This window comes from Dendrobates tinctorius, unplaced genomic scaffold, assembly GCF_039654945.1.
Source record: "Dendrobates tinctorius isolate UK_male_01 unplaced genomic scaffold, ASM3965494v1 ptg000015l, whole genome shotgun sequence".
Classification (NCBI taxonomy): Eukaryota; Metazoa; Chordata; class Amphibia; order Anura; family Dendrobatidae; genus Dendrobates; species Dendrobates tinctorius.
The window spans coordinates 27,674,411-27,695,000 of record NW_027361683.1 but is presented as its reverse complement, the minus strand read 5'-3'; the positions used below and the strand labels follow the sequence as shown (position 1 = coordinate 27,695,000).

Genomic DNA, 20,590 nt, shown 5'->3' with positions numbered 1-20,590 from the left:
GAAAATGAGCAATGAAAGTCAGACATTGCTTTTCCACAGAATTAAAAAAAAAAATAAAACTCATGAAATAGGCCTGAACAGAAATGATGGTACACCTGAAAATAATGTGACAAAAGGGACTTGTTAAATTGCGGTGTGTTCACTAATTTGCATCACAGGTGTCTACAATTTTGGAATCAGTGAGGTAACCTGTATAGAGGGCTACAGACACTCACTGTGCTGTTTGGTGTCGTGGTGTGTATCACGCTCAACATGGACCAGAGGAAGTGAAGGAAAGAGTTGTCTCAGGAGATTAGAAAGAAGATTATAGACAAACATGTTAAAGGTAAAAGTTATAAGGTCATCTTCAAGCAGTTTGATGGTCCTGTGACTATAGTTGCACATATTATTCAGAAATGTAAGCTCCATGGGACTGTAGCCAACCTCCCTGAACGTGGCCGCAGGAGGAAAATTGATGACAAATCAAAGAGACGGATAATACGAATGGTAACAAAAGAGCCAAGAAAAACTTTTAGGCTGTGTGCACACGATGCAGATTTGCAGCATTTCCGCAGCGGATTTTACCGCGCAGAAACGTTGCATATCCGCATTGTGATGTACAGTACCTTTAAAATGAATGGAAAAAAAAAAACGCTGTGCAGACGCTGCGGATTTTTCCGCGCGGTTTTCCTGCGGTACAAAATCCGCAGCATGTTACTTCTTTTGTGCGGTTTTCTATCTCCCCTGTCACCAAATCCACAGGGGGAAACCCGCAATGGAAAACCGCACAAAAACCGCATGAAAACCGCGTGAAAAATGGAAGAAATCCGCAGGAAAAATGCAGGTCATTTGACCTGCGGTTTTCTTCCATTCTGCACGGAAAAATCCGCAGGGCTCAAAACTCCGTCTGCACTCAGCCTTAAAGGTGAACTTCAAGCTCAAGGAACATCAGTGTCAGATCACACCATCCATCATTGTATGAGCAAAAGTGGACTTCATGGGAGACGACCAAGGAGGACAACATTGTTGAAAAAAAATCATAAAAATGCCTGACTGGGATCTGCCAAACTACATGTTGACAAGCCACAAAGCTTCTGAGAGAATGTTCTATGGACAAATGAGACAAAAATGGAAATTTTTGGCAAGGTACATCAGCTCTATGTTCACAGATGGAAAAATGAAGCATATCATGAAAAGAACACTGTCCCTACTGTGAAACATGGAGGAGGCTCTGTTATGTTCTGGGGCTGCTTTGCTGCATCTGGCACAGGGTATGTAGAATCTGTGCAGGGTACAATGAAATCTCAAGACTATCAAGGGATTCTAGAGAGAAATGTGCTGCTCAGTGTCAGAAAGCTTGGTCTCAGTCGCAGGCTAAAAACACCCAAGAATGGCTAAGAGGAAAACATTGGACTATTCTGAAGTGGTCTTCTATGAGCCCTCACCTAAATCCTATTGAGCATCTTTGGAAAGAGCTGAAACATGCCTTCTGGAAAAGGCAACCTTCAAACACGAGACAACTGGAGCAGTTTGCTCTTGAGGAATGTGCCAACATACCTGTCGAGAAGTGCAGAAATCTCATTGGCAGTTACAGGAGTCATTTGATTGCAGTGATTGTCTCAAAAGGTTGTGCAATAAAATATTAAGTAAAGGGTACCATCATTTCTGCCCAGACCTATTTCATGAGTTTTATTTTTTTTAAATTCTGCAGATACATGGTTGAAAAGCAATGTTGCAATGTCTGACTTTCATTTGTTTATTTTCAAAGATTTTTGATTTATGATTACTTTTGTCAGGCTCCAGTTATTTCACGATTGTGGGTTTTTCTGTCATTAAACGAGGGTTACCATCAATTTTGACCATGTGTGTTTATTAATTTATATGTGTATACACACACAAAAGTGCATATATATACAGTATGTGTATATGTACTGTGCATATATATTTAGTACATTTGTTTCTATGTGTGTACTGTAGGTGGCATTTATTAAAGAGGTAGCCCATTGTTAAAAAAAAATACACACACAAAATTGTCAGGAAAAAAATTTAAAACAAAAAACAATACAAACCCAGTAATTATTTGCTTAAATCCTGCCATTCTAGCACTGCTATTCTAACAAAGATACCACACAGTTACATATCCAATGCAGCCAGGCGTATGTGCAAGCATCAATCCTGAGGCCAGAAATTGGGTTCAGTGGACAAGTGGATGTATGGCATGTTAGATAGGAGTAAGATGATTCACAAAATCCTGGTTCTGCTCCCATATCTCTAGTAAATAACCCTTGGACCAGAAACCTGCAATCCCCTTCCTCGTTCTGAAAGAATCTTGGAAGCCATTTCTGAATAAAAAGCTCTCTGATGGCATTGTTCTGGCGCAACATACCATATGACGTTGTGCTAGGTGTACTAATCAGAAAAGGTCCTGGAGCTACCAACAGGTAGGAGGAGGATCACAGGGCTGGACGTAGATCTGGGGAATTATTCTGACGGAATATAGGCTAAACTGGATGGACAAATGTTTTTTTTTTGGCCTTGCTAACTATGTTATTATGTTACATGGTCACTGGACCAGGGTCCTGCAGATCTTTTTATTCATCTCTATTGCACATGACGATTACTGCAACAAAGTTAGCAATGACCTGGAGATAGCAATATTTTTTCCGTCTTTGTACTTCAGGTTTTAAATAATTGAATAAAATTTAGTTTTAATCACCCCAATATTTTCTATGTGTTGTACTTATCATTATTAGGTTACCTGCTAGTCCCTGGCTACAAATAAAGTTAGCAGTGACTAGCTAGGACTGCTGTATTGGTGGTGTTGGGTCAGGAAGATAACTCACAGGTATTTCATAACATATTCATATCGTTCCTTTCTGTCTGAAAAAATGAAATTGAGACAACCCCTCATTTCAATCAATATGTTTTCCCCATATAAAATAATAACACCTATACTCACCTCTGATGGCATTGCCGTGCCTGTGACTTTGTCACCTGGTCTCCCAGTGTTCATGTGACATTGTTAGGTGAGCATAGGTGTTATTTTTTATGCTGGAAACATACTGATTGAGAAGAGGTCGTCCCAGTACAGGACACCCCCCTTTAAATTAATACAATTCTTGCCAATTTTCCTAAATTGCACAGGGGAGTCCCAGTAAAAGAGATCTCGGTGCCTAGGGGAGCACTAACTATAAATACAGCCGTGAAGATACAAGTAGCACATCAAATGGATACTTGAAGGCAAGACCTCTAATATTTAAAAGGTCATTGAAAGCTGACCTCTTTGGATAAAAATACTAACATGTTCTTTATATACGGTAAATCAGGGATCAATTATATAGGGATCCCATTACTCTGCTAAATTATATACTGTAACATTTTGTGACTCCTTCTGCCACACGTACAGCATTGTGACTACTTGATTATCCACCACAGTATAAACCTCAAACCTTATGATTTTGTAATTTTGTATAGTATCTTAACATTATATTATATATACAGTAGATATATACACACACACTAGCTGAAGAGCCCGGTACTGCCCGGGCATAGTAACTAACTGTGGTTAGTTATAGCAAATTATCCTCCATCCCATAGTCCCGTGCCCATATACCCATTATATATATCCACGATCCCATAGGCCCGTGCCCATATACCCATCATACATATCCTCCATCCCCATAGTCCCGTGCCCATATACCCATCACACATCCTCCATCCCATAGGCCCGTGCCCATATACCCATCATACATATCCTCCATCCCATAGTCCCATGCCCATAAACCCATCATACATATCCTCCATCCCATAGTCCCGTGCCCATATACCCATCATACATATCCTCCATCCCATAGTCCCGTGCCCATATACCCATCATACATATCCTCCATCCCATATCCCGTGCCCATATACCCATCATACATATCAGCCATCCCATCCATATACCCATCACACATCCACCATCCCATAGTCAACCATTATGACATCATAATGAGTGGCGGGGCTTGCAACCTATGATGACATCAGCGTCGCCATGGCAACCATTATGACATCATAATGAGGGGCGGGGCTTGACACACACACACTTTTTACCCAGTATGTAGACAGGGGCAAAATTGTTTTGTGAATTGGAACGTGCGGGGTTAAAATTTTGCCTCACAACATAGCTTAGGACGCTCTCGGGGTCCAGACGTGTGACTGGCATCTGCACCGTCGCAGCTACAGCCATAAAATTTGGCACAGTCACACGTCTGGACCCCGAGAGCGTCCTAAGCTATGTTGTGAGGCAAAATTTTAACCCCACGCGTTCCAATTCACCAAACAATTTTGCCCCTGTCTACATAATGGGGAAAAAGTGTGTGTGCGTCAAGCCCCGCCCCTCATTATGATGTCATAATGCCCCTATCTACATAATGGGGAAACAGTGTGTGCGTATCAAGCCCCGCCCCTCATTATGTCACAATGGTTGCCATGGCGACGCTGATGTCATCAAGCCCCGCCACTCATTTTGATGTCATAATGGTTGTCTATGGGATGGAGGATGTGTGATGGATATATGGGCACTGGACTATGGGATGGAGGGTATGTATGACGAGTATATGGGCACGGGACTATGGGATGGAGAATATGTATGACGGGTATATGGGCACGGGACTATGGGATGGAGGATGTGTATTGGGTATATGGGCACTGGACTATGGGACGGAGGATATGTATGACGGGTATATGGGCACGGGACTATGGGATGGCGGATATGTATGATGGGTATATGGGCACGGGACTATGGGATGGAGGATATGTATGATGGGTATATGGGCATGGGACTATGAGATGAAGGATGTGTGATGGGTATATGGGCACTCGACTATGGGATGGCGAATATGTATGATGGGTATATTGGCATGGGACTATGGGATGGAGAATATGTATGATGGGTATATGGGCACGGGACTATGGGATGGAGGATAATTATAATTTGTTATAACTACAGTTATATACATATACAGATATATACAGATATATATATATCTTTACATTTTTTAAAGGGGTTAGCTTATTTTAAACCCTTCATGACCCAGCTAGTATTATATATATATATATATATATATACATATATATCTTTACATTTTTAAAGGGGTTAGCTTATTTTAAACCCTTCATGACCCAGCCTATTTTGACCTTAATGACCTGGCCATTTTTTTGCAATTCTGACCAGTATCCCTTTATGAGGAAATAACTCTGGAACGCTTCAACGTTTTTTCGTGACATATTGGGCTTCATGTTAATAGTAAATTTAGGACGATAAATTTTAGCGTTTATTTGTGAAAAATCGGAAATTTCACAATTTTCAAATTTTGAATTTTTGCTTCACAAATTGATCTGTTAAAAGTACTTTTTTCACAAAAATTTTCTTTTAGCTTCAGTTTTTTCATTTTCACATGGGCAGCAGGATAAAATGGATCCTAAAATTTGTTGGGAAATTTCTCCTGAGTACACCAATACCTCATATGTGGTCATAAATCACTGTTTGGGTGCACGGCAGGGCCCGGAAGGGAAGGAGCGCCATTTGACTTTTTGAATGGAAAATTAGCTCCAATCGTTAGCGGACACCATGTCGCATATGGAGAGCCCCTGTGTGCTTCAACTTGGGAGCTCCCCCACAAGTGACCCCATTTTGGAAACTAGACCCCCCAAGGAACTTATCTAGATGTGTGGTGAGCACTTTAAACCCCAAGTGCTTCACAGAAGTTTATAATGCAGAGCTGTGAAAATAAAAAATCATCCTCAAAAAATGATTTTTTTAGCCCACAATTTTTTATATTCAGAAGGGTAACAGGAGAAATTGGACCACAAAAGTTGTTGTCCAGTTTGTCCTGAGTACGCTGGTACCCCATATGTGGGGGGAACCACTGTATGGGCACACTTTGGGGCTCGGAAGGGAAGTAGTGACGTTTTGGAATGGGAGACTTTGATGGAATGGTCTGCGGGCGTCATGTTACATTTGCAAAACCCCTGATGTGCCTAAACAGTAGAAATCCCTCACAAATGACGCCATTTTGGAAACTAGACCCCCAAGGAACTTATTTAGATGTGTGGTGAGCACTTTGAACCCCCAAGTGCTTCACAGAAGTTTATAACGCAGAGCCATGAAAATAAAAAATCATTTTTTTTCCTCAAATAATTATATTTTAGCCCACAATTTTTTAATTTGACAAGGGTAACAGGAGAAATTGGACCCCAAAATTTGTTGTCCAGTTTCTCCTAAGTACGCTGATACCCCATATGTTGGGGTAAACCACTGTATGGGTGCATGGCAGAGCTCATAAGGGAGAGAGCAATGTTTGACTTTTTGAATGCAAAATTGGCTGGAATCAATGGTGGCGCTATGTCATTTTTGAATATGTGCCTAAATAGTGGAAACCCCTCAATTCTAACTCAACATTAACCCCAACACACCCCTAACCCTAACAAAAACCCTAACCACAACCCTAACCCCAACACATCCCTAACCCTAATCCCAACCCTAACCATAACCCTAACCACAAGCCTAACCCTAATCCCAAACCCTAACCCCAACACACCCCTAACCCTAATCTTAACCTTATTTCCAACCCTAACCATAATTCCAACTCTAACCCTAATTCTAACCCTAACCCTAATGGAAAAATAAAAATATTTTCTTTATTTTATTATTTGTCCCTACCTATGGGGGTGATAAGGGGGGGTGATTTACATTTTTTATATTTTGATCACTATGTTAGGATCTATCAAAGTGATCAAAATGAATGAATGGAATCTGCCGCTTGGCAGATTCGACGGGCGCCCTGCACATGCGCACACCATTTTGGAACATGGCGGCGCCCATGCAGGAGGCAGGAGGGACACCGGGAGACATAGCAGGTATCGGGGGGTGAGGGGGAGCAGATGGTGATTGCGACGGCAGATCGCCCTCGTCAGCGGGTAGGGGGGTTCTGATCACAGTTTCCAGCCATGTCCGATGCTACTGCAGCATCGGCCATGGCTGGAATGTAATATTTCATTAAATTTCATTAATGAATTATTACTGTCGATCTGATTGGCTGTTTCACTTTTAACGGCCAATCAGAGCAATTGTAGCCACGGGGGGGAAAAGCCACCTCCCTGTGGTGAAGTACAAAGCCCCCTGTATCTGCGGGTTGGGTGACCTTTCATTGACCCTGGTCACCCAACCTGCTGGGGGGCTATCAAGTCATGACACAACATATGCGTCATTGGTCGCACTGGCACCGACTTTCATGATGCATATGCTGTGTCACTGGTAGGGAAGGGGTTAAGCACTTCCAGTTAAGAAGTTAACAAATTAAGAAGCAAAGATAGCCAAAGCCATGTGGACTCTGATGAATTTGAGCCATAATCTAATAGTTCTATCCAGTTCCTTGATACTGGATGCAAACATTTTCACCCTTATGACTGGCAACAAGGTCTATTTGCATTAAACCATACTAAACATGCAAAACAAGCTGATTTTAAACATTTTTCTGAAGATGTTAATCAAGCTCAGGCAATCACGTTATGGGCAGATTTTGTGCATCATGTAAAATTGATTTCAACAGAAAAGTTTATATAAAGTTGAACACATGAAATCTGAAAATAAATTAATATCCTGGAACTCTTTCAGAAATGAGTATGTAGTATTACTAACGTTTCATACTGGCTGACAGCAGATTGACTTAACAACATCGAAGCCCGACTAAAGGCTAATTTAGACGAGCCAATAAACAGTGAACTAGTGTCTGGCCATCAAGACAGGCCCGCAATCACCCAATGAATGAGCAAAACACATAAAAATCATCATTACCGGCAGCACATTGCTAGATGAAAAAGGTCGTGCAGCCTGGATTAGCTCATACAAAAGGCAATTAGCCCTTCCAGCAATGTCGTCTTACTCTTGTCAGCGTTTTCGCCGTGTCAGGTTGACAAAGGAATCAGCTCCAGCTGATGACTTATGGCCTTGTGCCCTTTTACAATGACATCTTTGGCCTGTGAAATAAGGTACAGCTTTGTGTTCTGTATTGTTAATAACCTTGATCCTGAGAATTCACACTATGACATCTGATTTGTGTCTGGTTCCATCCCTTCTCATTTCTACATTTTTGGCCTTACACCTGGTACTCTGATTGCTGACCAGTCCTCTTAGCTACAGGCCTCATACACATTAGATAAAAGTCATCCAAATCAATCTACAGGTACTGATGAGATTGGTTGACTATTGAATGTGTATGAAGGCCTTCCAACTGTCAGCAGACAAATGATGTCACGGGAGAGACGGATCTTGCAGTTGGATTTTCAGCAACTGATCCTTTGGTTCGGCAGGGAGATAAGTTGCTACTAGAGGCAGCATCTCTCTCATAGAGAACACAGGAGCATTTGCTCTTGCCGAGAGTTCCTGTGAATGGAGGAGTAGGGAGAGATAGCTGTAGGCCAAATGATTAGTTTGTCCAAGTTACCAAATGAGTATTTATAGTGGAGGAAGTACAGTACTCCACCAATTCTTCGGTTCACGAATAGAGTTCCCAACCTTTTGAACGATACAAAAAGGAATCCAGCATTCAAAATTATGCAATTCATGATCCAATTTATTCAACTGAACTCTGTATAGACGAATGTGAATGACATTTCAGTCTTACCGACCTTTATAGGATGACTGTTCAAACCAAGCACTGGACTCGCTGCACTAAGGCATGACTAATTTAACTACACCTTCCAAGCTGCTTGTTTTCCCAAAATCTCCACCCCACCCTTCTTTGATTGATGCTCTGCCTGAGAAACGTGGAGACAGAAAGAAAACAAACAGGTGGGAAGGTATGAGCGCCTGTACTTGGTTTGAACAGTCATTCTGTGGTGACAGAGTCACTTTAATGCGATTTCAAGTTACTGTAGCTGAGAATAGATAACTTTATGATAAAAATATTTTAAGCTTGCATTAATGGAACTTGGTGGACCACTGTATCTTGGATTAAAAAGCAAAGTTATATCTTATTGACATACAGTGCACATCCCATAAAGGAGTATGTGAAATAAGACCTGTACTTTAAAAACATTGCATAAATCAACAATACACGTGCAGATAACAAACTTTGGTATATATGTTATCAAAGAAATCTATTTTTTCCTCCACTATGAGCCACTTCTTCTCATCCCTATGTCTCCTGAACTCAACATCCACTCTGAACAAACAGCTTAACTTCATCTTGCTCAAGACCAGGTGGGTGCCAGCACAGTGACCTGTCAATTTACAACTCCTATTATACTCTCTAGAAAGGGGAGGATAGAGTGAGAAAACAGCAAAGGGAGACACAGAAAGATCATGCTGCACTTTCTAACAAGTCTTACTTAGAGCTAGAATCACATCTGGCTTCTCAGTACTGCTGTATAATCTCCTCCATATTGCTGCTGTTTTCGGATGTGTGCAAAGTAAGGAATGAAGATCAGGAGTCTCTCTTTGTGTGCTATGTCAAAAGCAAATTAAGAGCTTGAGTCTGCAAATGCAAGATATAAGTCATAAAATGGACAGAAATTGTGTTTCTCTTATTTCGCCCACACAGGACACCTTATTCTGCAAAATTATTTTAAAGTATAGTTATCCTATAAATTTTGCTGTGACATAGTTATTACTTTTTATCTAAAGCTAGTGGGCACTTAGCTTGACATTGGTCCCTCGTGTGTGTCAAAACAGTTGTACAAATGCACACATGTAAATGTGTGTGTGTGTGTGTGTGTTTCACTCCAGACTGCACTTAACCATAAAAAGTGACCAACTACTTTGAATTTGCAAATTAATACAGGGTAAGTGAATACTATAAACTTGAATTTCTTCAATTTCTTGCTTATAAGGAATGAAGACCTATGCATAAAAAAGTGCATATGGTTTTAAATATTGCATGCCAAACAAATATCTGAGTTTTAGCTTGAAATGTCTGGTTTTTAAAATTCTTCTCTGTTCGCCTTTCGAAATCTATCTTTCTTATTCTACGAAATGAAAAAGAGCCAGAGGGTGAAATGAGCTCAGCTTTTCTTACCGCTTTGAGACTGACTCTAACATCCCGCTGACTTCATGGTCCGTGAAGCTCCAGTCACACAACTCACGGGATCCCCTGTCATGAGCTGGAGAGAGAAAAAGAGAGAAGTGAGGTGAGGAAGAGAAGAGAACGGCAGCGAAATATATAGATGCAGAAAGCGATCAGGCAGGAAACCGAACAGAAGAGAGAAGAGATGGGGGAAGGGCAATCCAATCCTGCAACGGCATACAGGAAAAAAAGGAGAATTACTGCAACTGACTTGAAATTATCAAATGTAAAATGTATAAGTAAATAATATCTAGTGAGAGAGTTTCCATTTTTTCCACTAGGTATATGAATTCTGTCCGGCAGAGTCTCACGCACATGGTAACACCTGTAATGTTCAGTGAAGCTGCAGATGATTTATGTTGGGGCTCAAGCAACAGCAAGCTGGCAAGAAAGGGGTATATCTGCATTGCAGTGCCATGGGCTCTATTCTCCTATTGATTAGCACCACTTGGAGTTGCTTTGATGAATAAGAATGGCTTGCACACTTCTTTAATATGTGAATAGCCTCCAAGCTAACATTTCACCTAATTTATCACTTCCTGGCATGTTCAAGATTATACTACCAATCAGACAACCGCCACTGTTAAATTATCACTAATACCACAAAGAAGAGAATTATATCTTCACCAAAAGAGTTATCAAGGGTTCTCCTGGAGGATCAGATGCATTTATAAGCTTCTGTGAAAAAAGACATGTTCTTCTAATGGAGTTTAGGCCTATGAGAATAATTACACTATCACCATGGCAACACTGAATGCACTTGAGGACAGCCATTTTTAACATACCTAATTACATCAACTAATGAGTACAATTTGACAGGTCTCCCCTGTCTGTCATAGAGAATGAAAGAAGATACAGAACAGCAACTGCTCTGGTCGTGACAAAGGCTTCCTCAATGTAAACTGCTTCCTAGCGTCTCATGCTTAAAAAATTCAACGGCAACCAAGATTAAAATGCTACATGTGAACAATCTCATCACATTGTCATCCAGTACAATGAGCAAGCCAAAAACAACATCCTCTGATCTCCTAGTTAGTACATTATGCGAGTGGCTGAACATGCGTGTTATTTCTAACAAGTAGGGATGAACTCATCACATGGGTGAAAAATTAAAAGGAGACCACCAATCTAGTCTATCTTAAAGTACATTTACACCGCACAATTATTGGATTATCCGACATGCACAGATTGCTTAATGCACATCTGAAGAGTGGTCTGCCTGTTTAAACAGGCTATTAATCAACCTTCAACCAGCAAACATGTTGCCGCCCAGTGGTCATTTATTACTGCGTATCAAAAGATGAAGGTATACCGTACTTTTAATTTTTCCTCTAAAAATGAAAAACTATTGGGATGTTTAAATTAGGTTTGGGTTGTCGTATGACAGCAATTCTCAGACTAGTCTTAAGTATTTTAGAGCTACGATGTTGCTGTAAAAATTATCAAATAGCAGATTAGCTGCACACAGGTCTCAATCGCATGAGACTTGCATTATAGTTTATGGCAAGTTAGTTGCATGCAACTTGCGCAAATCCAACACATTTGGAAACAATAGATGCAAAAGGATTTTGGAGTTGTGCAACAAATGTCACCAAGAAGCCCTAGCCTAAATCCTGACATACACATTAGATAGTTGTTGGCCAAACGATAGGCTCTCTCATATGTAGGAGCACTTATCTGGCTGAGCACTCATGCTTTCTCTATGAGAGAGCCGCTTATCTCAAGGAGAACAAAAAGGTCGACAGTCTGAAATCACACATGCCAGATCCTTAACTCCCCAGACAAGCAACTGTCCGGGGCCCCCATATAAATCAGACTGTTGGCCAAATCCATCAATATTGGCTTGTTCGGTCAATATTAGTCTAATGTATATGGCTGACAGTCATCTCAGTCGACACTCCCATACACAGGAGAGCTAGCTCGGCCTAGCACTCCTGTGTTCTCTATGAGAAAGCTGGAGACTGGCAGTGTAAAATCAGACATATAAGCAATCAACATCTCTTGATGGTCGGTGTCCCCATACATATTAAGACCGTTGGCTGAACCCCTCAATATTGGCAGGTTCAGCCAACATTAAGGCCCCGACACACACAGCGAGATCGCTAGCGAGATCGCTGATTTTGTGACGCATCAGCGATCTCGCCAGTGACATCGCTGTGTGTGATGGGGATCAGCGACCGGCACCCCTGCCGGGTATCGCTGATCGCGCTTGATCGTCCTGGGCCATTTTTTGATCGTTGCTCTCCCGCTGGCCAGCACGCATTGCTGCGTGTGGCAGTGGGAGACGAATGATCAGCAGCGCTGCACGCTGGTATCTAAGGTAAACAGTGGGTATCCAAGAGCCGCGCAGCTCTTAGAAACCCGCTGTTTAACTTAGATACCAGCGTGCTCGCTGGTCCTGATCGCTGGAGGGGCTGTCTATGACAGCTCACCAGCGATCAGCCTAACGATGTCCCAGCGATCCCATCCATGTCAGATAGTTGGTGGGATCGCTGGGATATCGTTATGTATAACGGGGCCTTTAGTCTAAAGGTACTGTCACACTTAGCGATGCACCAGCGATCCCGACAACGATATGACCCGGTCAGGATTGCTGGTGCATCGCTAAGTGGTCGCTAGTAAGCTGCCAAACAGGCAGATCTCACCAGCGACATAGCAGCGGTCGGCGGTCACTACTTACCTGTCAGACGAGGCGATGAAGACATCCTCCTGCCCGCGTCCACGCGTCGCTCGTCGCCACAGCAGGAAGCCCAGAAGGAAGCTGACGACGAGAAACGGTCCAGGACGTTCTCGCGAGATCAGCGATAACCAGTGGGGGAGCCGGTCGGAGGTAAGTATCACACATAGCGATATCGCTAGCAATATCGCTGCTACATCACAAAACCAGTGACGTTATAGCGATATTGCTAGCGATATCGCTTAAGCCCCCGTTACACACTGCGATATCGCTAGCAATATTGCTGTAAAGTCACCGATTTTGTGACGTTGCAGCGATATTGCTAGCGATATCGCTACATGTAATACTTACCTCCGACCGGCTCCCCCGCTGGTTATCACTGATCGCGCGAGAAACTCCTGGACCATTCCTCGTCGGCCACTTCCTGCTGGGGCTTCCTGTGGCGCCGACGAGCGACGCATGGAGCCGGGCAGGAGAACGCAGGATCGCCGCGTCTGACAGGTAAGTAGCGATCCCCGTCCCCTGCTATGTCGCTGGTGAGATCTGCCTGTGTGGCAGCTCACTAGCGACCACTTAGCGATGCACCAGCGTTCCTGACAGCGTCATATCGCTGGTCGGGATCGCTGGTGCATCGCTAGGTGTAACGGTACCCTTAGTGTGACAGGCCCTTAATGTGTATGGGGCCATCAGATAGCAGCTTTAGATAAACTCCAGATAAAATTCAATGCAATCAACACCCACTATTTCATCTTGGCCTCTGAAAAGATAGTAAATTTGATACTATCCATACAGAGTACGGTAAGACGAGTATACATTAGGTTTTTTGCGAAGGCTGGTGTCCATAGAGAGTCTCGATACTTTGTATAGTAACCTTGATATGGTTTATTCTTTATAACAGACACTAAGGAGGACTTCTGACAGCAGATTAAAAACAAGCGCTATTTGTGCCTATTCTGATGATGCACAATTTTAGATAAGACTGTCGGAGCCTGCTCTGCAGTAGATGGAAGTCCTGTACCTCTGAACTTGTCACGATAAGCTGAATCTCAACCCACTCCCAGCTGTGGCTTTAGAAAGCTGGACTGTAGCTAGTGAAATCCTGCAATGCAGCACCGCCTAGTTAATGAAATTCTCGTATGAGCCTATTAACATTCAGCCAGAAGAGTCTCTTCCCTGAGACACAATGTTCCTAAATATCACACCTATAGAAGCCCATACCCCGGCCTAGTCCAACCACCACCATAATAATGAACTGAGTACAGATGGCTCCTGATATTGCAATTACAATGGATTATGTAACAAAAAACGAAAATACAATGTTCATGGAATGTGAAAGAATTGGTCTCTAATTGTGGATGACAAATGTAAAGCAGTTTCAACTATTTATGGGAGTAAGATGAACGAGAATGTACGGTAGCTTTTGTTTTTTCTTGCTTTTTTTTCAATTTTTTTTTACATTATATTCTATAATTTTAACTACCGTATATTCTTTCTTTATTAAGATAGGCATTTTCCTGTCCTTTTGAGAAGAATTTGAGAAAATGCCTAAAAAGAGTTATAGTTAAGAGCATGTTGCATGAAAAAAATGGCAATGACTGTGATAAAAGGAACTAAAATTGTGAAAAAACATGATGAAAAATGCAATGTTTAACCAGGCTTTCTTGTGTGATAAGAAAAAAACCTTTTTTTATTATTATCACATTTCAAGAGCTATATGTTTTTTGTTTTTTAAGGGATGAAATATACTTTAGCACCTTTTTGTGATACATCTGTTACCTTTATAAAGTAATGCAGGTCATTGTGATTGCAGCAATATAAAACTTAAAGGGAACTTGTCATTTAAAATAATGCTATTAGCCTGCAGATATAGGGTTAATCTGCAGGGTAATAGCATTGTGACACTGTGCGGTGCTCACACTGAGAGCCCCACTGCCAGGATGAAAGTGTCTATATTCCTCCGAGCAGTCTTGAGCTTTCAATCACAGGGGTGGCAACTGCATGGTTTCAGTCCCCGCTGAGTACAGAGACATTGTCTCTACATTGAGTATATTGTCTGTAGCCGCGCCGCCTGGCACTGACTGACAGCTGACCCTAAACCTGTGAGAGCTGTCAGTCAGTGCTGGTGCATAGCTACAACCACAACTCTCTATACACAGAGGGATGACTGAAACCGCGTTGGTGCTGCCCCTGTGACTAAAAGCGCAAGACTGTTTGGAGGAATAAAGTTCATTTCATCCAAACAGCGGGGCTCTCAATGCATGCACCACATGGTGTCAGAACGCTATTAATCTGCAGATTAACCCCACAAATGCAGGTTAATAGAGTTATCTTACATAATGGGTTCCCTTTAAATAGTTTTCTTTTCATTTTAGGCGGTGTGCCCACGATGCGATTTTTAAGCGTTTTTGCCACGATTTTCAGCGCGAAAACGCTGCAAAACGTTTAAAAATCGTGTACAGAACGCCCCCCATGCATTCCTATGGCATTCCGCACATGCTGTGCTAATGCTGCGCTTTTTTCCGTGGTGGAATCGCTTCGCGGAAAAAATCGCAGCATGGTCATTCTTTTGTGCGGAATCGCAAAGAATTGCCGCGATTCCGCACTCATAGGAATGCATGAGAATCGCTTACTTCCCGCATGTGGCTATGCCCACCATGCGGGAAGTTAAGCGTCTCATGTGCGGTTGGTACCCACGGTGTGGAGGAGAGACTGTCCTCCAGGCCCTGGGTACCATACCCCTGTAAAAAAAAGAATGAAAAATAAAAAAAATCAGGGTATATTTACCTTCCGGTGTCCCGCGCTGCATTCCCGGCCTAAGCGTTCCCAGTAATGCCTTGCGGCAAGGTCCTGTAATGACGGAGTCTCGCGTGACTCTAGCCGTCTCGCGAGATCGCTATAGTAACGCGAGACCAACGTTATCACAGGTCTCGCAAGGTATTACTGGGAATGCTGAGGCCGGGAATGCAGCGCGGGACGCCGGATGGTAAATATACCCCGATTTTGTAATTTTTTTTAGCATTGTAACATTCTTTTACTATTGATGCCGCATAGGCAGCCTCAATAGTAAAAAGCTGCTCACACTTGTCAAACACTATGTTTGACGAGTGTGACCAACCTGTCAATCACTTTCCAAGCGATGCTTCAAATCGCTTGGAAAGTGCTTGAATATCGCACACGAAAATCGCGGCAAAATTGCGATCATAATCGTGGTGAAATCGCGCAGGAAAAAAAGCGCGATTTCTGGGAAGGAGTCCGGCTTTTAGTGTCCGGAATAAAACGCTACGTGGGCACATAGCCTAAAAGAAAAGTTGTTATTTTGTCATCAACAAAGCTATTTATGGGCGTTTTTTTGCTACAGTGGGTATGGAAAGTATCCAAACCCCTTTATATTTTTCACTCTCTGCTTCATTGTAGTCATTCAGTAAATTCAAAAAAAGTTTTATTTTTTTCTCATTAATGTACACTCTGCACCCCATCTGACTAAAAAAAACAGAAATGTAGACATTTTTGCAAATTTATTAGAAAGGAAAAACTGAAATATCACATGGTCATAAGTATTCAGACCCTTTGTTCAGTATTGAGTAGAAGTGCCCTTTTGAGCTAGTACAGCCATGAGTGTTCTTGGTAATGATGCAACAAGTTTTTCACACCTGGATTTAGGGATCCTCTGCCATTCTTCCTTGCAGATCCTCTTCAGTTCCATCAGGTTGGATGGTGAAAATTGGTGGACAGCCAATTTCAGGTCTCTCCAGAGATGCTCAATTGGGTTTAGGTCAGGGCCCTGGCTGGGCCAGTCAAGAATGGTCACAGAGTTTTTCTGAAGCCACTCCTTTCTATTTTAGCTGTGTGCTTAGGGTCATTGTCTTGTTGGAAGGTGAACCTTCGGCCAAGTCTGAGGTCCAAAGCACTCTGGAAGAGGTTTTCATCTCTGTACTTAGCCGCATTCATGTTTCCTTCAACTGCAACAAGTCGTCATGTCCCTGCAGGTGAAAAACACCCCATAGCATGATGCTTCCACCACTATGTTTCACTGTTGGGATTGTATTGGGCAGGTGATGAGCAGTGCCTGGTTTATTATTAGGATTATGGAGGCTACTGTGCTCTTAGGAACCTTGAGTACTGCAGAAATTCTTTTGTAACCTTGGCCAGATCTGTGCCTTGCCACAATTCTGTCTCTGAGCTCCTTGGCCAGTTCCTTTGACCTCATGATTCTCATTTGGTCTGACATGCACTGTGAGATGTGAGGTCTTATATAGTCAGGTGTTGTGAATTCTCTCTCTGGCTTCCCTCTGGTGATTACTAAAGGTAGTAGAGCTGGTCAGATTAACAGAGGGGTTGCGAGTTCTCTTTCTGGGCTCCCTCTGGTGGTTACTGGAGGTAGTGGAGCTGATCTGATTGACAGAGGCTTGCCACCTGATAATGAGGAAGACGATTGGTGATCTGGGGTTTCTGATTGGGATTTAAGACAGCTGACTCCCTCTATCCCTGCTGGTGATTTTCTTCCTGTGCCTTCTGAGGTCTTATGTCTCCTGCTCTTTCCCTGCATGGTTCAGCTAAGTGGTTCTTTTGCTATTCTGTTTGCATTTGATCTGGTTTTGTCTATCTCTGCTTTGTGCGGGTCAGCCAGCTCCAGCTGGGGCTGTGCTGAATCACCGCCCATATGTTACTGCTTGCGCCAGTTTGCTTTGTCCCCTGTTATATTGGTCTCTTTTTGCTTTGCTTTCAGAATATACCAGAGTGCTGATATAATGGGGGTGAAGTTGTGCGACTTCAGTGTTTTTTGTGCATCAGACGTGTTGGACTTTTTGCAGGGTTTTTTGCGTGATTTCAGACAGTGTCTTTCCTTTCCTGGCCTGTCTAGTCAGTGTGGGCCCCATCATTTGCTCAGTCTATTTTTCTGCCTGCGTTTGTGTTTTCATCTTGTCTCACTGACAATATATGTTGGGGGCTATCTATTCCTTTAGGGTCTGCTCTGGGGCAGTTTAGATATCCCCTTTCTTGCATTAGGCTTTAGCTCTCCGGCTGTGCCGAGGCGTCTAGGATCATCGTAGGTAAGCTCCACGGCTACTGCTAGCTGTGTGGACAGGATCAGGGGTCTGCAATCCGCTTAGTTACCAACTTCTCTTGTTTTCTGTGGCTTAGCCTGGGCCTGCTATCCTCCTCGGTGACCCATTCATAACAGACAGGTGTGTGCCTTTACAAATCAAATCCTATCAGTTTAATTAAACATAGCTGGACTATAAAGTAGTAGAAATATCTCAAGGAGGATCACAAGGCAATGAACAGCATGTGACTTAAATATGAGTGTGTGAGCAAAGGTTCTGAATACTTATGACTAGAGTTGAGCGAAACGGGTCGAAAAAATTCAAAAGTCGCCGACTTTTGGCAAAGTCGGGTTTCATGAAACGAAACCCGACCCTAGGATGAGGTCGTCCACGAGGTCGGCGACTTACGCGCCAAAGTCGCGTTTCAAAAGTTTGTTTTGCGCTCTTTTTCAGCCAGTCAGGATCCACGGACACTGTGGGCAACGTGATGACATAGGCACGGGTCACCACCATCTTTCAGAAGGGCATGCAAGTGATTGGCTTGCTTTGGTGGGCGTCACAGGGGGTATAAAAGGGCGTGCACGCCGACCGCCATCTTACTTCTGCCGATCTTAGTATAGGGAGAGGTTGCTGCTGATTCTGTAGGGAGAGCGTTAGGCAGGGAAGAAGACAAAAATACTGCTTCTGCTGCTAGCGATTTGGCCTGCACAACACACCAGTCACTGTGTGTGCAGTGCAAGGGGAGGCTATATAGTGGTGTATCAGTGGTGTTGGTTGTTGGGCTGCCTTCTAAGGCTTCCTGACATTCCTGCATTGCTGTTTACCCACTGCTCCGCAAACTGCTTTTTTAAAAGCAATCCCAATTTTTTTTTTTTGTCCTGCTGAGAAGAAAAAAAAACTGCTTCTGCTGCTAGCAATTTGGCCTGCACAACACACCAGTCACTGTGTGTGCAGTGCAAGGGGAGGCTATATAGTGGTGTATCAGTGGTGTTGGTTGTTGGGCTGCCTTCTAAGGCTTCCTGACATTCCTGCATTGCTGTTTACCCACTGATCCGCAAACTGCTTTTTTAAAAGCAATCCAATCTCCCTTATCCTCTAGTCACTTTTGTCACAGCTGTGCCATCGAGCCTGTCACATAGCGCTCAGATATTCATTGGGCCTCACACAATCCAAAAGTGTCCAGTGTCCAAAAGTGTGTGCAGAGATTCAAAATCTCCCTTATCCTCTAGTCACTTTGGTCACAGCTGTGCCATCGAGCCTATCACATAGCGCTCAGATATCAGTGGGCCTCACACAATCCAAAAGTGTCCAGTGTCCAAAAGTGTGTGCAGAGATTCAAAATCTCCCTTATCCTCTAGTCACTTTGGTCACAGCTTTGCCATCGAGCCTGTCACATAGCGCTCAGATATCAGTGGGCCTCACACAATCCAAAAGTGTCCATCCAGTGTCCAAAAGTGTGTGCAGAGATTCAAAATCTCCCTTATCCTCTAGTCACTTTGGTCACAGCTGTGCCATCGAGCCTGTCACATAGCGCTCAGATATCAGTGGGCCTCACACAATCCAAAAGTGTCCAGTGTCCAAAAGTGTGTGCAGAGATTCAAAATCTCCCTTATCCTCTAGTCACTTTGGTCACAGCTGTGCCATCGAGCCTGTCACATAGCGCTCAGATATCAGTGGGCCTCACACAATCCAAAAGTGTCCAGTGTCCACAAGTGTCTGCAGAAATTCAAAATCTCCCCTGTCCTATAGACACCTTGTACCTTGTTTTACATTACTATATAGTTTGTTGGATTTTGTCTACATTTCTACCAAAAATGAGGAAGGCTGGTGGAAGAGGCCGTGGAATTGGGCGGGGGTTGGCAGCTGGTAATGATGGTGTTGGTGGTGGATCTGATGGTAGTGGCAAGAGCAAAATAGGACCGAATGCAGGAGGTGCTGACCCTGCGTCATCGTCTGGCTACATAAGGCCTCGAACGCTTAGTTTTCTAGGAGTTGGCAAACCGCTTTTAAAGCCAGAGCATCAGGAAAAAGTTTTGTCTTACATTGCTGACTCAGCCTCCAGCTCTATCGCCTCCTCTTCTTCAGTTGTAAAAAGTAAAAGCACTGAGTCGTCATTGGAGGCTCATGTTCATGAACCACACCTTTCCTTGTGTCCTTCACCCCAACCAAGATTGAAGGATGACGCAGGCCATACTACTGATTACTCCATGGAGCTGTTTTCACATACCATGCCTGGATTATCAAGTGAAATGGTGAATTACCCAGGCCAAGATGAATCTGGCATGGAGTGCACTGATGCACAGCCGCTGATGGATGATTCTGCTGGTACATTCACTCAGAGCACTACATTGTCCTCGCAGTGTACAGAGCCAGATTCTGACCCTGATGAGACTCAGGTGCCCCTTCCCGCACACTATACCACCATACACGGTGACACAGAGGAAGGTGCACATGACATAGAAGAGGAGGTGATGGATGACCCAGTTGTTGACCCAGATTGGCATCCATTGGGGGAAGAGGGTGCTGCTTCCAATAGCTCAGATGAGGAGCATCCACAGCAGACATCGACATCGCAACAGCTGTTATCTGGCAGGCCCGGAGCACTCCAAAGACAGGTTCCAAACATCAAAAGAGTTGCTGGACAGCTTGTCCAAAGGGTCAAAAGATCACAGCGTGCTAGGCCGCAAAATGTCTGCCAAAGTAGGAAGAGTGCAGTGTGGCACTTTTTTGACCAAAATCCTCATGATCAGGCCAAGGTTATCTGTAAGAAGTGCGCAAAGACC

At 43.3% G+C, this 20,590-nt stretch overlaps 1 protein-coding gene across 7 annotated transcripts in view; it reads right to left on the bottom strand.

The window, feature by feature from the left end:
- The window catches only part of DLGAP3 (DLG associated protein 3), a 943,374-nt gene that overhangs the window by 699,396 nt on the left and 223,388 nt on the right, over positions 1-20,590 (bottom strand). For all 7 annotated transcript variants that reach the window (XM_073563179.1, XM_073563204.1, XM_073563162.1 and 4 more), the window contains exon 2: positions 10,038-10,122. The gene's annotated coding sequence lies outside the window, so the exon portion shown is untranslated. The remainder of the gene's footprint in view (positions 1-10,037; positions 10,123-20,590) is intronic.